This window comes from Cibotium barometz, chromosome 4 (genome assembly GCF_041138505.1).
Source record: "Cibotium barometz isolate CiBa-2024 chromosome 4, ASM4113850v1, whole genome shotgun sequence".
NCBI classification, from domain to species: Eukaryota; Viridiplantae; Streptophyta; class Polypodiopsida; order Cyatheales; family Cibotiaceae; genus Cibotium; species Cibotium barometz.
In genome coordinates this window covers 1145561-1161314 of record NC_141049.1, presented here as the reverse complement: position 1 = coordinate 1161314, position 15754 = coordinate 1145561, and the positions used below count along the sequence as shown (strand labels likewise).

At 46.3% G+C, this 15754-nt stretch overlaps 1 protein-coding gene and 1 pseudogene across 1 annotated transcript in view; one reads left to right on the top strand and one right to left on the bottom strand.

Annotated features, from left to right (window-relative positions):
* RMI1 (recQ-mediated instability protein (DUF1767)) overlaps positions 1-15754 on the top strand; it is a 127759-nt gene that overhangs the window by 54897 nt on the left and 57108 nt on the right. The gene's annotated exons all lie outside the window — the stretch shown is intronic.
* On the bottom strand, positions 946-8621 carry LOC147638786 (uncharacterized; annotated as a pseudogene).

Sequence of the window (15754 nt, the reverse complement as noted above, 5' to 3'; positions counted from 1 at the left end):
TCCTGCTTCACAGTCAGGTGTTATGTTTGCTGTTCGTTCGCAGTTTCAGCCTTCTCTTGTGATTCAAGATGTTTATGGAAGATTTCTAGTGATACAGATTGTTTGGGATGATACGCCTCTATGGTTGTTAGGGGTGTATGCTCCGAATAATGCTCGTGCACGCCGTTTGCTGTGGAATGACTTGTGTGCTCTTTCAATCTCTCATCCTGGCTTTGTGATGGGAGACTTTAATATGTGTGTCTCCAGGGAGCAAGCCACGTCGCCTCATTCTGTAATGGATGGCCCGGAGAGAATGGTGTGGGAAGCTTTTGCAGCAAGGTCGCTAAAACAAGACATGTGGTCTTGGTTGCATCCAGATGAAACGGGTTACACTTATGCCTCACAACAGTTTCGGGGCACTTATGCTAGATTGGATAGGATGTATATTTTACATCAAGATCTCTTTTTACCAGAGGTTCTTACTATGATGGTTGATCAGCAACAGGTTTTGTCGGATCATTGGCCGCTTGTGTTTGAAATGGTCTATCATCCTGTGGATGCATATAAAGGCTTGTTGGGACACTTGCCTTTGCGCTTAAATCACACTTTTTTGGAGCATGAAGTTTTTGATGTTTATATGCGTCAGTTGATACGACATTTCTCCACAAGAGTGTCCATGGCTGATTATCATGCTTGGCCAGTGTTCCTTACCAACACTTGGAAATTAGCGCGGCATTATGGTCTTGCTAATGCCTCTATACAAAAATAGCATGTGGCTCTTCTCGAGTCGCTTTTAAAGGGCTTGCAGGCGTTCATGTTTACTGACTCTATGGATGCTGAAGTTGTGGATGCCATAGAATGGTTGAAAAAGGAGCTATCTAGGGTGCAGGAAGCACAATATGTTCGCTTTAAACTACTTGCACGTCTTGATGCTTTGCGGGATGCTAACTGTCAATCTCATCGCTTCTATGATAAGCTGCATAAAAAACGTATGCGTGAGAATATTGTTAGGCTGATGGATGCCCAAGGCAACCTTGTTACTCAACCTTCTGAGGTTATTCAGCATTGCATCAGGTTTTATGAAGATTTGCTTGCCCCTCGAGAGGATGTCTCGCCGGCTGTCCTGGCTGCAAGGGAGTCATTGTTTGCTGAAGTACGATATCAAGTTGACCCTGATGTGGCGGTTCAGCTTGATGCTCCTATTACTCAAGGGGAAGTGGAAGCTGTTCTCTCCAAACTTCCCATGGGAAAGAGCCCTGGTTGGGATGGTTTGACAAATGAGTTTTTTCGAAAACATGCTGATCAGCTTGCAGAGCCTGTGACGCTTATTTGTCAAAGGGTTTGGGATGAGGGATATATGCTTGTTGATTGGAAGTTGGGTATACTTCGTTTGTTGCCCAAAGTCCCTTCGCCTACTTCTTTGGCTCAATGGCGCCCGATCTCACTTATGGGTATTATGTATAAAATCTTTACAAAGATTTTTGCCAATCGCTTGCAGAAGGCGCTTCCTACTCTTATTCATCCATATCAATATGGATTTGTGCATGGCAGGAATATTTTGCATAATATTCTTAATGTTCAAATTGGAGTGGATTATGCCAAGGCAAAGAAGCAAGAGATTGTGATGGTGCAGCTGGATCTTGAAAAAGCTTTTGATCATCTTTCCTTTCTCAGTTAATGACAGCCATGGGCTTGGGTCCCAAAATGGCTAATTTGGTGCATTTACTTGGCTCTGGCTCTATCACGCGGATTATGCTCAATGGAGGACTTTCAGATGGTATTTCTCTTACCCTTTCTCTCTGGCAAGGCTGTACTCTTAGCCCTCTTTTCTTTGCCATTGCCACTCATCCTATGTTATCTCGCCTAGATGCTATGGCATCGCATGGTGAAGTGGTTGGTTTGCATCTCCCTCATGGCAAGCAATTGGTTGCTCAAGCCCTTGCGGATGACACTTTTATGTTTCTCAGGGCCGAAAAAGCCAATATAGATCGAGCAATGGAAGCTTGGAATAATTTTGCATTGGCTTCTGGGCTGAAAATAAATTCAACAAAATCAGCCCTCATTGTATGCACGGAATCATGGATAGCTTGGAATCACATTACGACGCCCAAAAGAATGGGTGGGGCTGCTTTACTGGATGTCTGCTTGCATATGGTGGCGCGTAGGTGGGCGCTTTTTCAGGATATGTGTTTGCAGGAGCAGCCTTGGGTATTCATGGCTCGTGACTTGATTGAGTTGGAGGGATTGTCACATGGACGGACACGTGTGCAGGCTTCATGGTGGGACATTGTGAATGCGGCTCATCTTGCCTGTATTCGCTCATCTCACATTTTATCGCATATTCTTCTTTCTTGGCATGAAGTTCTACTATTGGCTCGATGGGATCCTGGTCATGAAAGACTACTTTTGAACTCTTTGCAGTTCGAAACATTTGTGGAGTCGTGTGTCATTGTTTGGCCAGACAGAGATGCTTCACACATACGACTCAACCGCATGGTCAGGTTAGGCTTGGTTAGAATCCGAGATGCTGTGATACCTGGTCGTGACAGGCCATATTCGTTTCGTCGTATTTGGCAGCACTTTAGGGTTCCTCGGACATTTCAGCCACTATGGGTTGACATCATGCATGCAGTTGAGCCTTTTACTCCATTGCCTCGGCCATCTGCAGATCAGCCTTGGCTTGATTGGGCACTATGTAAATCTGGTGACTTGATATCACTTTCAGCTAACCAGGTCTATCATAAGCTCGTATCAGAGAAAGATTGGGTTTCAGCCAAGGCCAATAAGTTGTGGGGATTGCACAAGTCTAAATCATGGTGGCAGAAAACTCTTATGCGTGGTTGGCAGTCTAAACTCCCTTACCAAGGTAAGGTTTTCATTTGGAGGATGTTGGTGGGAGGGTTACCTACACGGGATTAGCTCAGCCGTCGTAAAATTACATTGGCCTCTTGCTTCTTCTGCACGACATGCACTGAAACAGTTATGCATCTGTTCATGAGTTGTCCACTGGCCCGTCAGATTTGGTCTTTTGTCTCTCGCGTTTGGGAGGCAGTAGAGAGGTCTATTGTTTCGGCTCATCAGTGGATATTTGGGATTTGTCCTCAAGTCATTACTTCGGACAGTCACCTTGTGATATTCCATTTCCTTAGATGGACAGGACTTTGGCATATTTGGACTACACGGAATGGGTTCATCTTTGATTCCTTGTCTGGAATACATGGGCACATTCTACGTATCCGCGGTTTGCTGCTTTGGCAGTTTTCTTCTCTTCTCTCAGCTCAACTACTGGATGCAGCTGTTATTTCGTTATGGTCTACGGCGGCTCGGCTGGCTCATCTTTGATGCTTTTATTTGGGATGCTTATTTGGCTAGGAGGCTGATGCTTATTTGGCTAGGAGGCTTTCTTATTAGTGTACAGGTTTGCATGGTCATGATCCTTTAGAGGATCTTTTGTGGGGGTTTTTTTGGGGCCATAGGTTCTGTGTGAGCCATGTGGCTGATGTACATTTTTACATATAATATAAAACACCATTTCATGAAAAGAGAGAGAGAGAGAGAGAGAGAGAGAGAGAGAGAGAGATTTTATTAACGTCTTCCAAAAGACCGAACTCGGCCTATGAGACAAATCGGAGTACATGTATGGGGTATCCTCTGTCATCCCAACAAAATGAAAAAGTACTGAATAAAAAAGCTGAATCTGGGTGTGCAGGGGATGGAGCTCTATTACTAGATTCAGCTTTTTTATTCAGTACTTTTTCATTTTGTTGGGATGAGAGAGAGAGAGAGAGAGAGAGAGAGAGAGAGAGAGAGAGAGAGAAATGAAATGAAATGAAATGTTATATTAACGTCTTCAAAAGGCCAAAGTGACCTATGAGACCAAAGTTACAACCATGTGACATCTGATACACTATCTGGAAAAGAAAAGAAAGGACTGAAGGTAAGTATCTAGCCCTACAATACATCAGTAGGGAGCATCCGGAAGCAGCAACTGGGGAGAGTGGGAAGCTAACGCTACTAGTCAAAATGGGGTGCATGAGTACATGGATACATGAATACATGAATATGGGGGAGTACAAAAGTGACAGTGAGTACAACAGTATATGGCTGGAGTCGTAATCATCCTAGGAGCTCTAGCATGGGTCTCTGTCGGATGGCCTGGATATCTGCCATAGTGAGATGCCTGGTCGGACGAGCCCGATGCCTCGCAATGATGCTCTGAATCCTCCGGTGTAGGCACTGTGTCCGATGTGAGGATCCGTGAACCCTCGGGCGTCTAGATCTGCCCAACTGGATAGCTCTCTCAACTAGAGTCCCACGGGGTGCCCGTTGTTGGGCTATCGGCTGTGTCTCCTCTCGAGTAGTCCCTCTAAAGAAGTCAGTAATCTGTCTCTGTGTGGACTCCCTGCCAGTCGGGCGTCTGCTCCTCATAAGGGACTCTCTGAGCTTGCAGATCTCTACGAGATAAAAACCCAAGCATCGCTGATCACAATAGTCCATGACTCTAGCCAGTGGTCCAAATCCCTCTCTGAAAAGGCAATGGTAGTGCCCTCGAATCTCATAATATGCTGTGCAGCGACGACAGATGTAGTGCTCCTCCGTCTCTGGCTCTATCCAACAAATCTGACATATCTTGTCCCCTGGAGGTATGCCTCTAAATCTGCCTGTCTCTATCTCTAACTGATGTGAAGAGGTGCGGATCTGCCCAATGGCGCACCTCAATCCATGAGACAAATGGGTATCCATGTAGCTCGTTCTAAGTATAAAGCCATCCTCAGTGGTGCGGAGAAGATGGTCTCTATAGAAAGCCATCTTCGTCCCTAACTCCTGTGAGGGCTCTAGCCATGTCCTCCTAGTGTCCAACTGAATGAGGTCCTGTCTGATGACTCTACTAATCTCAGAATGTGTCAAGGTGAGAGAGGGTGCCTCTAGAGAGTACTGGAAGGGTGCAAGTCTGTCTAAGCTGAACCCGTGGAGCTCAAACCAGGATGCTATCTGCGCATACCAACATGAAGTGTCTCCCTCCATGGCTAGCTGATAAGAGGACTCTAAAGCAAGTCGTGCATACCGGTGTTGGGGAAGCTCCCAGGTGCTATGAATGAAGGACACTGATCTGGCAAGAGCCTTGACTACGATCGGTGGTGCTCCCATCTCGGCTCGGATAATCTCATGGGGTACCGAGGCCTTAGCCCGAATCATCCTGGAGATCATGGACACCAGTGGTCTCTCCATCAATCTCCATCCATCGTATGTGCGTCCTGATCGACTGTGACGATCTAGGCTAGGCCCCCAGATCTGTACTCCATATAGCATAGCCGATGTGACCAGCGTGTCAAAAAGCCACAGCTTAGTGCGTGGCTCCTGAAACTGTACCGTCGAGCACATCCTCTCTAGACCTCCTAGTGCTGCATATCCTCTAGTCAATCTGGCCTCTGTTGCCCCCCTCATGGAAAATGTGGGCCCAGTGGTGTTCCACTCCAAGATATGTGTATGAGTCAACATACTCCATTGTCTCCTGCCCATATGTGAAAATAGGCGCTGATCTCCAGACCCACTGAGCTGTAGTGTTAAACACCATAACCTTGGTCTTACCAAGGTTAACTGAGAGCCCACTGTCCTGTGCATAAGCATGTAAAGTATCCAAGTGCCTCTGCATACCCTCTGGTGAGTCTGCTATAAGCACAATATCATTAGCATATAAGAGCAGAGGTATCCAAGTGCCAGCCAACTGGGCTCCTCCGTCCCCTCGTGTCCCAATATAATCAGAGATCTCATCAATGTATAGTCCAAATAGAGTCGGAGAGAGCGGGCAGCCCTGTTTCACCCCTATAGTGGAGTGTACTGGCTGGGAGAGACCCTCTGGAGTCTGCACCTGCCCAACTACTGTCTCATAAAGTGCCATAATACCCCAAATGAGCTCACATGGAACCCCCAAGTCTTGCAGCGTGCGCATCAGTCTAGCTCTGGGCACTGTGTCAAAGGCCTTGCGGAAATCCGCAAAGCCACAGTAGATCCTCCTCCCATGTGCTCTGCCCTCCTCAATGATAGCCCTGAGGGTAAAGATATGATCCAAAGTAGAGAATCTCCTCTTGAAACCGGCTTGTCCCTGAGCTCGGACCCCTTGTCTCTCTGCCCATTTGCTCAACTCATGCTCAAGAGTAGAGGCAAGCAAGTGACCAATCATAATGGTGCGATAGTTAGTCGGCAGGCTCGGATCTCCAGACTTGAGTACCGGTACAATCGTGGAAGTACTCCAAGTCCCAAGAAACCCCTCACACATGGCTCTATTAAACATGAGAGCTAGCAAGTGTGCAATCATATCTCTAGCATGTATGAAATGCTCGGCTACAATGCCCTCATGATCCTGTGCCCTCCTTGTATGCAATCTGTTGATGGTCCTCCTCACCATCTCTGCTGTGAAGAAGGTAGAAGTGGGTGGACAAGGCTCTGGAGGGTTCGGTAGTGGTGGCTGCTCTAGTACTGTGTAGAGGGAGGCTGCATACTCGCCCCATGTATCTGGAGAGGTAATGGCCGTAGGCGGGGGGTGCACTCTAAGCAATCTCCAGGCCTCCCCAAAATCTTGACTCAAAAACAACTGATAGATGTCTCTCTCCAGCCGAGCTAAGAATGCTCTCTTCTTCCGCCGAATGAGGGATCGGAAGATGATGCGTGACTGTCTATATGTAGTAACACCTGTGGCCACCTCTCGTTGTAGCCGGGCTCTGAGCTCCCTACAGTCATCTTCATACCAACTATTCTGGGGCATGCTCCCAGGACGTGGTCGTCTTGTGGGCTGCGTGTGTGGGACGGCCATCGCTGCAGCTGTATGTAAAGCCTCTGTTAGGATCTGTGTGAGCTCTGCTAATGGCCTCTGTGGATCCTCTGCACTCAACAAGCTGTAGATCTCTGCGGTGTATACTCCATCAGTCTCTCTACAGAAGGTATATCTCGGGTGATAGGAGGATTGCCCAATCTGGCGGGTACTGTAGTGGACATCCACGGTAAAGGAGAGAAGTGCATGATCCACCGTAATTCCGATGGGCCTGGGGCCAATCGCAAAATCCTGGATACTCGGGATGAAGGTTGACGAGGCTAAAATATAATCCACTGTGCTGGCCCCATGTCTGTGTGGAAAGCAAGTAAAGCCACTGGCAAGTGGATACCTCTCTAGGCCATTTAAAATGGCCAGCCCATGTGCAATCCCCATCTCCAAGAGGTATCTCCCATACTCAGTACACTCCACCGCATCCTGTGATCTCCGGGTCAAACACATCTCCTCCACATCTATCTCTCTCAACATCTCCTCCGAAGTGTCAAAGAAGGAGGTCTGGTACTAAGCCGTTCGAGCATTAAAGTCCCCAAGTATGATAACATCTCCCTCCCTGGAGAACTCCCATATGTCCTCATCTAGAATCATATATGGAGATTGGCTGCATAATGAGATGTGCTGGGTGGAAAGTAACATATAGCAATGTATAGGGGTCGACCCTCATCTGCCCTCATCTGCCCTCACTCTGACCCACATGTACCTCGCGCTCTCATCACGGCGCATAACATGGATGAGTGGCTGAAGCTCCTCTCTAAAAAGAACTGCAACTCCTCCGGAACCGCGACCACCATGCTTCGAACGGGCCTCCTGTCTACAAGTCGTCTCCCATCTGTATCCCGCCACTCTCGGTAATGTGTTGCCTGGGGCCTGATGTGTCTCCGAATAGAAGATGATGTCCCTATCCCTGAAGCTGTCCTCAAAGGCCCCCACATCCAGTCTCAATGCTCCGTTGCAGTTCCATACTGCAAGTCTCCGACTGGTCCCATAGGTCTCGCACCGTCAGGTGGTGCGTCTTTCTAGTATCACCACTCCGCCTCCTCTGTAAAATGCTAGCTTCCCTTTTTCTCTGGCTGCCCTAATCTCCGGCATGCATTCCCTCATATGTGCTAGCTGTGCCAAGGTGAGGTCATCTCCTAAAAAGATGGCCGTTTTCTTAAGGGCGGAGCGCTTGGCCAAGAAATCCTTCTTGGCCTCCAAGGTGGGAAAGCGTAAAATGAGAGCTCTCTCCTTCGAGCTCTACTCTCCAAGCCCCTGTGTGTGTAGGCCTCGAAATGCCCATGCGTGTGTATAAATCTTTGGCTTCCTCCTCTACATTGTCATCATCTTTAAGCCCCGTGATCCGCACATGAAGTTCCCTTGTCTTTCGTCTTTGTTCCTCCTCAATGGTTAGGTTGATAATCTTCGAGGTAGATGTGCTTTCGGCCTCCTTGTTCTTACCTTTCTTGACCACTTCTATCCATTTCTCCGCTTTATCTACTTGCTTTTGTGTCTTCGTGAGCACCTCCACCCACGAGGAGGTCTCCCGGGCTTTCTTTTCTTCTCCCTCTTGAAGTGTTCTCACTTGGGCCTTGATGGTGTTCAGCTCCTCCATCATGACGGGCTGAATTTTACCTTCCTCGAGCTTATGTTGAGCACGTGCTTCTTCTATCTCTATCTTGAGATTTGCGATCTCTGCATCTTGGGCTGCTATCCGCACTTCAAGCTTCTTGACTTTGTCAAGAAGGCTCCGGTTGACCATATTAATTGCATTGTCCGTCTCTTTCTTGCGTTGTTGGATGGCTGCCTTAATCAGGTCTTCAATGCCGATCCTCTCCATCTTGTCTTGGGCTGAAAAAGGCTGGTTTCGGGTTAAAATTAATTAACCCTTGGCCATAGGAAGAGCTCTGTGCGTGTCTGCAGCGCTTTCCACAGAGAGAGAGAGGCCAGAGGGGGCTGTTGCGAAGAGAGAGAAAGATAGGCAGCAGGCGGGGGAGAGAGAGAGAGAGAGAGAGAGAGTTATGTTGCTGCCTTGGGGGCCTGAGCAAGGACGTTCTTTATATTCCAGATTTGGCTTTTAACCTTTTGTCAGTGAGTGCTCTTACAGCTCAGGGTGCGGAGGTGATCTTTTCTCATTATGAGATTACCATTCGTGATAAGGCGACTGGTAGCATCTTGGCTTAGGGAGTCCAAGATAGTGGGCTCTACAAGTTGACCGCTCTTCTTTCTTCTGGTGCTTCTTCTGCTCTTTGGCATGCTCGGTTTGGCAGCTTCTGCAGCGAGCTTCGAAGGATGGGTTGGTTGAGGGATTACCGACCATCAAGGCTCCGTATTTTGCTTGTTCCTCTTGTTTACAGGGGAAGCAACACCGAGCCGCCTTTCCAAAGGAGGCGACACATAGATCTTCGACATCACTTACTCTCATTCATGCAGACTTATGTGGTCCTATGAGTACCGTGTCTTTGAGTAAGGCGTTGTACATGCTCGTGATGGTGGATGATTTTACCAGATATACTTGGGTTTTCTTTCTGAAGACCAAGGATGAGACTTTTCAGCACTTCTGTGATTGGAGAGTTGAGGTGGAAAAAGAGACCGGTCACTCGGTCAAGGCTCTCAGGACCGACGGAGGGGGTGAGTTCACATCCTAGGAGTTTAAGTAATATTGCAAGACCCATGGCATTCGGAGACAGCTTACTACATCATATACTCCATCACAGAATGGAGTTGCCGAGAGGAAGAATAGGACCATTATGAAGATGGCTCATGCTATGCTTGAGCATTCTTCATTACCTCGACGTTTCTGGGCTGAGGCGGCTTCCACTGCTGTCTACATTTAGAGCAGGTCTCCTACTACTGCTCTTCCCGATAAAACTCCATATGAGGCTTTCCATGGTGAGAAGCCCTCTGTTGTTCATTTCCGGATATTTGGGTGTACGGCGTATGTTCATGTGCCTAAGGAGTATCGCTCCAAGTTGGACTCGAAGTCTCAACGCATGGCTTTTCTCGGATACACCATTGTAACCAAGGCATATTGTCTTTATGATCCTCAAGGTGGCAAAGTTGTTGTGAGCCGTGATGTGGTGTTCAGAGGGGGGTGGTGAGTTTCTTCTTCCTCCACCTCCGTCTCCGTCTCCGTCTCCGCCTCCTTCTCCTACTCCTCCTGCTGCTTGTGTTCCGCCTCCAGCTGTGGATTCTCAGTCAGATGATGATGACTCTGCTCCTCCTCCGGCGAGTTCGAGCATATCTGTGCTTGGATGGTATTATCAGACAGTTCGTGATTCTGGGTTACGTGAGCTACCTTATGCTCCACCGCCTGGTTCTCGCTGGCGTTCTTCCAGAGTTACAAGGAAACAAATTCATGAGGGCAACATGTTTGTTAATTATGCTCTTATGTCCACTATCATTAATGGTCCTTCTGATCCCACTTCTGTGGACGAGGCTCTTTCACATGAGCCTTGGCGTCGTGCTATGCAAGCAGAGCTAGATGCTATCGAACGGAATGGCACTTGGATTTTGGTGCCTCGGCCACTGCAGTGTAAGGTGATTGGTCTGCGTTGGATCTTCAAATCAAAGTTCCGAGTTGATGGCAGCTTGGACAAGCACAAGGCGAGGTTGGTTGCCAAGGGTTATGCTCAGCGCCGTGGTGTCGACTTCAATGAGACCTTCGCTCCGACGGTCCGGATGACTTCCATTCGCATCGTTCTTACTCTTGCAGGTCATCATAGATGGCTCGTTTTCTAGATGGACGTCAAGTCGGCTTTCCTGAATGGAGAGCTTACACAGGAGGTTTATGTTGATTAGCCGCCGGGATTTGTTGTTCCAGGCAAACAGGATCATGTGTACCGGCTTAAGAAGGCTTTATATGGTTTGAAGCAGGCTCCGCGGCGAGCTTGGTACCAGCGAATTGATGAGTTCTTTCAAAAGCTCGGCCTGCGCCGTTCTCATGCAGATTCGAACCTTTATATCCTCCTTGAGAGGGGGTTGGTTGTTATCATTGTGGTCTATGTTGATGACCTCATCTTCACAGGTTCTTATTCTGTGAGGATCCGTTCTGTTATGGATGCTTTGGAGACAGAGTTTGAGATGACGGATCTTGGTCTCTTGCATTATTTTCTCGGCTTTGAGATCTGGCAGACCTCGAAGGGCATTTTCTTCTCTCAGTAGAAGTTTACACGGGAGATTCTCGACAGGTTCTTCGGTATTTGCGTGGCACTCTGGACTTTGGCATCTTCTATGGCCAAGGATGCACTCTTGTTGGATGGCCTGATTCTGACTGGGCTGGAGATCCAGATACTCGGCGTTTGACCACTGGTTGTGTTTTTACACTTGGGTCTGGAGCCATTTCTTGGAGGAGTAAAAGCAGCCTACTGTGGCGCTTTCCTCTGCCGAGGCGGAGTGCCGTGCAGTTTGTTATGCTGCATGTGAGGCGATATGGTTGCGGAGATTATTGGAGGAACTTGGTTGTCCTCCCGCCGGATCTACTCTTCTTTGGTGTGACAATCAGAGTTGCATCGCCATTGCCAAGAACCCTGTGTTTCATGCTTATACGAAACACATTGAGATTCAGTATCACTATGTTCGTGAACGGGTTCTTTTTTTAGAGTTAAAAATTTTCAAAGTTTTAAACGATTCCTCCAAGGTTTCAAGGGTTTCAAAGGTTTCAAGATGTTTATTTTTTTTTAAGAAAAGCGAATATATATATCCATATATATATATACTAAAAAATATATATATATATATATTTATTCAAAAAAAAAACACAAAAGCTAAAGCAAAAGCTAAGCCTAGCTTTTCAAGTTTTTTTTTTGGCTTTTGGGAAACCTTTATAAACCCCTCTAGTGGGCTTCTTGCCACACATCTCTCGACTTCTCGAGTTCTCGAGTTCTCAAGTTCTCAAGTTTTCAAGCTCTCAAGCTCTCAAGTTCGCTCGCACTTTTGTTGTGCAAAGATCGAATTTTCTCTCCACGTACCCTCTTCACGATGTCGACCCAAGAATCAGAGTTGGAGCCCCTCGTGGAACGCGAAGGCTTGCCGGCTACGGAAGGCACTGATGCCGATCTTTTTGACGACTTTGTGTCAAAATCAGATTTCCAAGAGTTCAAAGTAGCTCTCGAAGCTTCTTCGTCGGAACGTCAGGCACAAATCGCAGCCCAGATGCAGGCTTTGCAGAACTCCATCGCTCTCTTGACCACTACTCTCTCTACTTTTTCGGGAATGGATACCTTGGCTTCTCCCCAATATTACTCCGAAACCGTTCGGGGGCGAGCAAAAGCAGAGAACCAAGGAGATCGTGGACACTTGGCTACATAAGTGGCAAGTTCACTTTCAGTTTCATCCATATGATGATGGAAAGAAGATACAGTTAGCAGCAGGTTTCCTGTCCGGCAAAGCTTTGCTTTGGTGGAAGGAACTGAACCCAAAGCCGATGACTTGGGCACAATTCGAAGACATTTTCAAGAAAGAATTCCTCAAGAAAGAGGATGACTACGATGTTGTTGCCCGGTTTTCAGCTTTGACCATGACCTCGCAGCACCTCACTTATGAGGTCTACCTCCAGAAGTTTCGTGACTTGCAGATGAAAGCTACAAAGATGGATCCCACTACTCTTTTGGGGTTTTTCGTAGCTGGTTTACCCGACTCGTACCGATTACAGGTTAAAAATAACAAATGTAAAACTTTGGACGAGGCCATTCATTCAGCTCGTATCTATGATGATACGATGGTCTCTTCCAAGTCAAAACCCGTTATCGAGCAGGGGAACAAGCATAAAAGAAAGTTCTCCGCACCTATGGCTAACACGACTGAAGGCAAGTCTTCGGATCAACCTTCGAAGAATACAAGTTCGACACCAGCGAAGAAGAAACGACTCCTTAGGGCTTTAAAGCTCAAGAAGGAAGGACGTTGTTTTATCTGCGAAGAAAAAGGACACATGCGTAATGAGCGCCCGAAGCAAAAGGGTACCAAGTCAAACGCAGGACCCAAGCCAAAGGCAGCTAACCAGTTGTCTTTGACAGGTACGTCAATTACTGTACTTTCTCGCCCTAGTACTTGTTCTGATTGTCTGTTCAATTCTAAAGTATTTGGCATGCATGATCTTCTCCGAGTTTATGGAGAAGTGAATGGCCATAAAATTCACATTCTTTTAGACCCTGGCAGTTCGCATAACTTTGTTAACTACAAACTTGTGCAGAAATTGAGTCTTGACACGACACTCAGCGACCATACCTATGAGGTACGTCTACTTGCGGGCAGACAAGTTTGGGATCGCAAGGTGGAGATGCTTCCAATCCAGATTCAGGACTACAAAGATACTCTGGAATGCTATGTTATGCATCTGGGAAATGTAGACTTGTTATTAGGGATTGAGTGGTTTAAGACTCTTGATGTCCAGATAGATTGGTCTAGTCATATTTTTTCTTTTCAGCATAGGGACACCAAGTATAGTATTTTAGGTGATTGTATCCATCCCTCTTAGGGACCTCTTGTAAATACAATTGATTTTGGAAATATAATGAATCCTTCTTTGTACACCGCTTTCCATTGTGTATTGATTCCACTTTCTTCTTTTCTCATCCCTTCATTGGATGTGAATGAATTAAGTGTGTTTGAAAGCAAAGAATTACAGAAGATACTTGATTGGTTTCAAGATGTATTTCCTTAAGAACTGCCATCGGGTTTACCACCTGAACGGGCAGTAGATCATCGTATTGACTTGATCCCTGGTGCTCATCCTGCGAGTATTCCACCTTATAGGATGAGCCAAGCTGAGGAAGATGAGTTGGCTAAACAACTCGAAGATTATTTGAGGATGGGCCAGATCCGTCCAAGTAAATCACCTTGGGGTGCACCTGTGTTGCTTAGGAGAAAGAAGGACAATACTTGGAGAATGTGTATAGATTACAAAAGATTGAACAAGTTGACTATTAAGAACCGTTATTCTCTCCCTAGATCAGATGACCTAATTGACCGGTTAGCAGGAGCGAAATATTTCACGAAGATAGATTTACGTACTGGCTATCACCAGATACGTATTCATGAAAGGCATGTCGAAAGAACCGCCTTTCGGACTAGGTATGGCCATTACGAGTTTCTCGTATTACCTTTTGGGTTAACCAATGCTCCAGCCACTTTCCAGCAAATGATGAACGATCTTTTTCGTGAACATTTGGGAAAATTTGTGGTGGTGTTCCTGGATGATATTTTGATATATAGTCGTACTCTTGAGGCTCATGTCAGACACCTCACGATTGTCTTATCTATTTTAAGACAGAATCGACTATATGCTAAATTCAGTAAATGTGAGTTCTGTATGACCGACATCATTTACTTGGGACACAAGATCACTAGAGATGGATTGAGCATTGACTATGACCGAGTTCAGAAGGTTTTGGACTGGCCTATACCGCGAACAGTGAAACAACTTCGTTCTTTTCTCGGTTTTGTTGTTTTTCTTAGGAAATCTGTACGGGAGTACTCTTGCTCACACTACCGATGACCGACTTATTGAAAGGTCGTGGACGTAAGTCCAATCAGCCTATCACTTGGAATAACGATTTGGATATGGCCTTCAGACTTTTGAAAGATAAAGTCAAGGAAGCACCTATCTTAGCATTGCTTGATCCTAGTCGGCCTTATGTTCTTGAAACTGATGCCAGTGACTATGCTATCGGGGCTGCTTTATTTCAAGATGGTAGACCGGTTGCTTTTGAAAGTAAAAAGCTAGACGACACTCAATCTCGTTGGCCAACCCTTGAGAAGGAGCTTTATGCTGTGATTCATGCTCTCAAGGTTTGGAGACATTATTTATATGGCTCCAAGTTTGTGGTATTGACTGATCATCAGTCAATCAAGTATGTGTGTGATGCGGATGATTTGAGAGGCAGGAAAGCTCGTTGGGCAGAGTTAATGCAAGATTTTGATTTTGAGATCCGTTATCGGAAAGGGTCCATGAATAATATTGCAGATGCGCTTAGTCGGATTAGAGAGGTGAATACTTTGTCGTTCACCGAGATTTCTATTGACTTATTTCAGTCATTGAGAGGGCTTTGCAAGACTGATAGTTATTTTGGTCCATTTTGGCAGAAGATCCAGGACGGGAGCTCATTGATTGACCAAGACTCGGTGATTGCGCAGTCTACCATTCAGGCTGCAGGAGGTCAGTGGATGATTTGGAATGGTTTACTATTCCGTAATGACAAAATTTGTGTACCACAGATCCCGGACATTAGGTCCAAGATTTTGAGGGAGTGTCACGACGCCCCTTTTGCTGGACACCCTGGGGTACACAGGACACTATCTTTAGTGAAACACACTTTTTATTGGCCGAAGATGAAAGGGTATGTAGAAGATTATGTTCTCAAGTGTCAGATTTGTCAGGCAAATAAAGCTGAACGCTTTAGACAGGCTGGGTTGTTGCATCCTTTGCAAATCCCAGGTAATAAGTGGGAAAGTATTTCCATGGATTTTATTACCGGATTGCCAAGAACACATCAAGGCCACGATTCTATTTGGGTTGTGGTAGATCGCTTGACAAAGATGGCTAGATTTTTACCGACCCGGAAGACTATTATAGCTACGCAATCAGCTCGGCAGTTTATCGAGCAATTGTTTAGACTGTACGGGTTACCGCAGGACATAGTCAGTGATAGGACTCTAAGTTTACGAGTGACTTTTGGAAACTTGTTTTCGAGAAGTTGGAAACAACTTTAAATTTGAGTTCCTCTGATCATCCTCAATCTGATGGCCAGACTGAAAGAGTGAATCAGATTTTGGAGGATATGCTTCGAGCATATGTATCCAAAAGACAAAGTTCATGGGAGGATTATCTTCCTATGTTAGAATTTGCATATAACAGTACTAAGCATACGAGTACAGGGTTTAGTCCTTTCATGCTTATGTACGGTTTTCAACCAAGATCACCTGTTACAGTAGGATTCTCAGGACTTCAGCATGATGTAGCACTTAATTTTTTGC